The sequence below is a fragment of the Lipotes vexillifer genome, unplaced genomic scaffold, assembly GCF_000442215.2.
Source record: "Lipotes vexillifer unplaced genomic scaffold, Lipotes_vexillifer_v1.1 scaffold422, whole genome shotgun sequence".
In the NCBI taxonomy this organism is placed as follows: domain Eukaryota; kingdom Metazoa; phylum Chordata; class Mammalia; order Artiodactyla; family Lipotidae; genus Lipotes; species Lipotes vexillifer.
This window is the reverse complement of record NW_006779087.1, coordinates 2,244,751-2,251,192: the sequence shown is the minus strand read 5'-3', so window position 1 is coordinate 2,251,192 and position 6,442 is coordinate 2,244,751. Positions and strand designations below refer to the sequence as shown.

The 6,442-nt window shown below is 45.2% G+C and overlaps 1 protein-coding gene across 1 annotated transcript in view; it reads left to right on the top strand.

Moving 5' to 3' along the window:
- Positions 1-2,734: 2,734 nt before the first annotated feature.
- The window catches only part of CSRNP2 (cysteine and serine rich nuclear protein 2), a 13,532-nt gene continuing 9,824 nt past the window's right edge, over positions 2,735-6,442 (top strand). Inside the window, exon 1 of the mRNA XM_007452310.1 lies at positions 2,735-2,976. The gene's annotated coding sequence lies outside the window, so the exon portion shown is untranslated. The remainder of the gene's footprint in view (positions 2,977-6,442) is intronic.

The following is a 6,442-nucleotide window of genomic DNA, read 5'->3' as shown; positions in this document are numbered from 1 at the left end:
CTTTCCCTAGACATCTTTATAACTTTACTTCAGACTTTCATTCACCTTTTTTAAGCTTATTAAGCTTGACCTCTCTAAACTCACCCTTGCACTCTACCCCCTCAAACCTGTTTGTTATTTTGCTTTTTTAATAGGGTTTTTGTGTGTGTTATGCACATATATAGATCAATTTGTGTCTTTTTTGAAACCTTCCTTGATAAAACAGCTTCTTCGATTTTTTGTGCTCTTAAATTGCTGTGGCCCCGTCTTTTTTGCTCTAGATTTGCTCCACTGATCTCTTTTGGTTAGTGTGGAATTAGTCACAAAGAGGTGCCTGTCTCTCTAGATCTGGATTCTAATTAAATGTAAATTAGTAAAGTAACATACAACTTCAGGGCTATATCTACGAATTCCCTATCAGAAAAACAAATACAATGGCTTAGATTTAAAAAAAAAATTTTTTTAATATTTATTTTTTGGCTGCATCGGGTCTTAGTTGTGGCAGGTGGGATCTTTCATTGTGGCGTGTGGGCTCTTCCTTGCAGTGCAAGGGCTTCTCTCTAGTTGTGGTATGCAGGCTCATTAGTTGTGGCATGCAGGCTTAGCTGCCCCATGGCACAAGGGATCTTAGTTCCCTGACCAGGGATCGAACCCGTGTCCCCTGCATTGGCAGGGGGACTCTTAACCACTGGACCACCAGGGAAGTACATGCAATGGCTTAGTTTTTTTTTTTTTTTTTTTTTTTTGCGGTATGCAGGCCTCTCACTGTTGTGGCCTCTCCCGTTGCGGAGCACAGGCTCCGGACGTGCAGGCTCACTGGCCATGGCTCACGGGCCCAGCCGCTCCGCGGCATGTGGGATCTTCCTGGACCGGGGCACGAACCTGTATCCCCTGCATCGGCAGGCGGACTCTCAACCATTGCACCACCAGGGAAGCCCTTAGATTTTACTTAAATCTTTTTCTCTAAGAAGCTCAGCACATAGTATCCTCTGATCTATTCATTTTCAACCTCCCTGGAGAGTGTACTCTTTATCTTTTGTTTGGTAAAGAGTAGTTGATGCAGTACATACTTTGGTGTCAGATAAGCCGCTGTTCAAATCCCAGATCTTGCTCTTCCTGGATGTGATCCTGGACAAAATAATCTCTTAAACCTTAACTTTCTCATCTTAAAAAGGAGATAATGCTTAATTCATAGGGTTGTTAGAGAGATTACAAAGGATAATGAGTATAAAGCAGTTTTATTTTGTACGTAATATACTTATTCAGTTGCTTAATAAATTTAGGATACTATTGACTACAAGATCACCTTTACATGTAGACAAGACTGCAAGACAGACGTATAAACACTGCCCAGGACATAAAATCTGACCTTCGGGTTTCATCTTCATCTGTTCTTGATCATCTGTCTTTTCTTCCTACTTGATTTTTTTGTCCCTAAAACCCACCCATCCATGAATTATGCATGGTCTGGAACAAAGCAGTCACAATTAGAATTAGATGTCCATTGTTATAATTTACATATTAATAATATTAGCATTTCTTTTCACTTTTCCTTGTATCTTCTGTTCTACTGCATTTAAGCCTAACTTACCTAGTGATTCTATCAAGACGATGAAATATGGTGAATAAGCAACTCTGTGATAAGTAGTTGTGATGTCTGTAAGTCCTGATCTTTTTTGACTGATCTAGAGATTACTGCCAAATTGGATTCTGCTGTCTCCTCAAAGGATGTGCCTAACTTTGCTTTGGCTCTCTTCTAGTTTGGTGTCATTACCCAGCAAAGCTTGGGCATTGAGGCTGATGGTACTCTGACAAATTTCCATGACTGCTCAAATTCTAGATGTGTAGGCATATGAAACACTTTTAGCTTACCCAGCATGGCCTTTAGGCTGCTTTTTTTGTTACTCAGCCCACTGATTCTACAGAGTCTGGAGTCTTCTGTTCCTTTTTGATTTCTGTGTGGCCAGGAAAAACACATTGCACTGTGTTGCAAACATTTTATACTACTAACTATTTAATCTCCACAAAACCCTATGAGATACATACTTTTATCCCCATTTTGCAGATGAGGAAGCCAAGGCACAGGGAAGTAAGGGGCGAACTGGCACCATTGTAATAACTTACCTAGTGATGCTATCAAGACAATGAAATATGGTGAATAAGCGACTCTAGACGTACAACTTCTGATTTCTGAGTCTTTTTCCCGTTTTGAACATGGATTGCACGTTGTGAAGATCAGAAGTCATGTAAGAAATTTCTGGGAAAAAAACAATCCATCAATACATATTGAGATTACTCTGCATTGCTTGTATTTTCTTTATACCTTGGGCAGGCTGCAGCACGTCATGCTGCTTAAGACTTAAGATCCCCTGAGCAAGGATAAGGGGGATTAAGTTCCTTAGGCGTCGGAGTGTGGGCCTGGCGAAAGGAAAAGGGGAGTTATAGAGGAGAATTTGTTTAGTCACCGAGGATCTGTAGCTGAGGGTCTCCGCTTTTCCTCTTCAAAAGGTTGCTGTGGCGTCAACTCGCTTTCCCAGGGTCCGCTGCAGCGGACTCACAGCCTCCTGAGCCTGTTTGCGGGCGAGTTTCGGCTTTGCGCTGGTAGCCGCCTCCAACTCCCGGCATGCCGCTGGGCGTGGGGCCGACAGGTAGACTCCATTTCCCAGCCTGCCCCGGGGCTCGGTCCGGACGTGCCGGCGCCTATAAGACCCTGAGCGCTGCGGCCAAAGCCTATTGTTAGCCGGAGCCGGGGCGGTTCTGGGCGGCTGCTGCCGGGGGCGCCCGAGTTGCCGGCGCCGCCCGCCCTCCGCCGCCTGCCGGCCGACCTGCCCACCCACCGTCTCTCCCCGCCCTGCCGCCTTGGGAACTCCCAGACCGTCTCCGCGGCCCTGGGACTCGCTCTCTCCTCCCTCCTTCCCACTCGGGCTAGGGCGGCGACGGTGGCGGCAGCGGGGGCGGCAGAGACCATCACGGGAGGAGGCAGCTGCGGCGGAGCCGGTAATGGGCCTGGGGGTGCGGGGCGGAGGGTGCCGCCTCGTCCTTTCTCGGGATCGGCCTCCCGGCAGCTGTGGAGGAGTGGTCAACCCAGAGCCGCGGGGATGGAGGGGTCAGAAATGAGGGAGCCACGAACGGGAGCGGTCGGCGGGGGGGGCGGGGAGCTAGGGCGCCGCTGGGAAGGGAAGGAGTCGGGAGAGGCGTGGGAGCGAGGGGCACGGAGGACGCGGGCCCGGACTGCGGGGGCAGCTTGAGGGAGACCGACGGGCGGGCTTAGAAGCCGGCAGGAATTCGGATGCGGGTTGAGTTCGGAATGGAGTGGAGATGTGCGATGGAGGGAAGTGAAGGAAGGGGAGGGGGGAAATAGAGGAAAATGTGGGAGGAGTGGCTGGGAATTTGTGAGTAGCAGGCAGGAAGGGATGGGAAACCGGGTAGGGGCTGCAGACGATTGGAATGAGCGGGAAGGTTAGCAGGAATCAGGAAAGGTGCCCCGGAGCTGAAGGGTTCAGCGGGGGTGTCCGTTAAGGGGAACTGGTGACTTGACATGTTCCTTTCAACCCAGGTTCCTGATGTCTCCCATTTTTTCTGGCGTTGTGTGGGAAAACGAAAGCATCACTTTCCCTGGTTGCTAGCTTGATTTTTTTCACAGGCCCAAACACGCAGCTGACTGCCATCCATTCCTTTTAGTGCCATGGTCTTGATTCATCCTTTTAAAGGGGTTTAGAGTGGCAGTGTGACACACAAACCGTTCTTCAGTATGAAACGTTAGAAGTTATCCCTAAGAGACACAGTGTCCCCTTGTCCTGCAGTTTTCAGTTCAAGGTAAATCCATAGTTGATTCAGATTTTCCTTTTCTTTACTGACTTTCCATTTTGCAAATGTCCAAAGCCAGGAGGATGTTGGTGTGTGCCAGAGTTATAAATGACTGGATATCCTTGAGAGTTAATGGCTCCTGCAGCATCATGTTCCATTTCTACCACAAAGATCTCATGTCCTTCATACGATGGGAGGTTAAACATGGAAAGCCAATTTCTAACCTTGGGTCAGTGAAGGGATAAAAACCAGGGAGTGACGGTTGGAGGGGGGGGCTTCCCTGAAATACCTAGTTTAAACAAGATGTTTTCACTTGAGCACTTTGTAAGTTAATAATCCTGGTAATCACACGGACACATGGATCCACGAAATTCATAGTATTTGAGAAGCAACGCACAGTGTTTTGTAAAAGGAGAAACAGGACCTGTCATCTTATTTAGGTTGATCCTGACACTTAGCAGCAAAAGCCTTCCTTCCTCCAACCCTACAGCTGGTAGCACTGACGATCTTACTAGAGATTTTTGGCCCTTGACCTTTAGCAGGTTGGGTTTCACTTGAGTAGAGAGGCCTTCCCCTGTGAGATGTACCTTGTCTTATTTTGGACTCATTTATGAGAGAGGCTTTCATTACCTAAACTTTGTCAATATATTCTGCATCCACAAAATTGGGGGGAGGGGCAGTTCCTTTTTTGCTAGTCTCACATATTTGGGCTTTTGTTTTTGGGGGTGGTTATAGGAATCCACATAGGCCTGAAAAGGCTTAAGTCTAATACTAAAGTACAGATATGATGTAGATCTGTTTTATTTGGTGCTAGCCTAAAAACTTCTATATACTATGGATCTAAATTATTTCATGTACCTCTGGGAAATGTTCAACTAGTAGAAACACTTGAGAAAAGACAGAAAGACATGTAGCTAGAAAGGGTCAGTTGACCTTTCATTTTACTGGCATAAAAGCTTTTATAGAGGTTTGCATTATTTTCTCCAAAAGCATTTGTTGTTTGAGTTGGTCATTTTGACAGTTAACTGTCAGTTATGACCTGCATTTCCAGTCTCATCGTGTTTATTTCTGTATGGGTTTAAGTGCTTGGAGTATAACTTAGAAGTGTTTTTCTCGAACATAAGCACTGATCCTCTGCCAATGAGTAAATAGTTGAGAGAAGTAGGAATGACTGACTTCTAGTTGTGGATTGAAAGGAAGTTGAATTGATGAACTGGAAAGTGGAACCCATCCTTGTTGTTGCTATTTCAGAGAAAGATTTCTTCTGGCCACAGTGGAAGTGGATGGGAGGTTTCTTGGTGCCCAGTGGACATCTTTATCTAACAAGTCAAGTTTACACCGGAGAGGTGGATGAGGAGAGCTGGATTGAAATTTAAACTTATATTGGTTGTCAGGACAGAATCGTCGGATTTTTTTTTTTTTTTTAAAGAATGGGTTAATGGCAGAAAAAGTGATGCTAACATCCTGGATAGGGTAAAGAGAGCTCAGTCAATATGCACATTATTTACATATATAGGCGTTCAGACATTTTAAGGAAAATACTTTTTTTCTAGGTTTCACATCTTTTTTCTTCTGTCTTACCTGCCTCCTGTCATTGCCCAGAAACCTCTACTCCAGAAATGGAAGTGAGGAAGACGTAGAAAAAAGAGAGAAAGAGAATAGAACAAGCAGCCTGCAATCCTGGCTGCAAGAGAGTGCACAAAAAGTGACCTGAGGAGAAGGGATACCCTGAGGGTACCTGGGTTAAGACAGTGGAGAATCCTCATAATAAAAGATGATCTTGGACCAGACCCAGCCGCCCACAGGGCTTAAAAGGAAATATTCAAAGGCAACCACACTACCTGAAGCAAAGGGACACCTGAACAAAGGACGGGGTGCACATTTGCTTCCAGTTGTCAATCCCTGAGTGCTTCCAGGCTGAGGAAAAAGGCACTTCCTAGCAGCAACACTAACTGGATCTCAGTTAAAACTGAAGCCAGACTTATGTCCTTTCTGAGAAGGATTTTGAGCTCAGTCTGCTTTTTCATGTGGTCGATAAGATTTTTAAGTGGGGAGGAAATATCAAATTCAGTGGTCAACATTCTTTTATTTTTTTATTCCACCCACATATGTACTCAATAGCAAAGATCTCCCCTCCCCCAATAATGGAATGAGAAATTTGTTAGTTAATAGGTATCTTTAAGCCCAGCTGAAATCTTAACCCATAAAAGTCCTTGGCTCTCTCCATTCTTACCGATGTCCTAGGAATGTGACCTCTGATGGTAAGATCAGTAACCTGAAGAACAAAACTGATACTTTGGTTTCATTTTTAAATTTAATTACAATTCTTATCTGGTGCTTGATTATTTTCTTTCTGGCCAGTTTACTTCAGGAATGTGCTTTTCTGAGACCTATGATGACAGGTTTCTTAGGTGCATCTTGTGACTTGAATGCAGAATTTTGATGAGATCTGGCTAGATAAATTAGGAAGGTCCTAAAGTACTTATTAGGTCTAGTTGACTGTGTAGAGCTGACCCAAGAGCAGGCAAATTGCTTCCAAGAGACAGTCCAGAAAAACAGCTCTGTAGCAGGCATCTCTTGACACCATAGTATATTCTGGGTAGCTGCTCTGCAGTAATGCAGCCCTGGCTTTCTGGGCAGTGTTGTTATTCCTGCT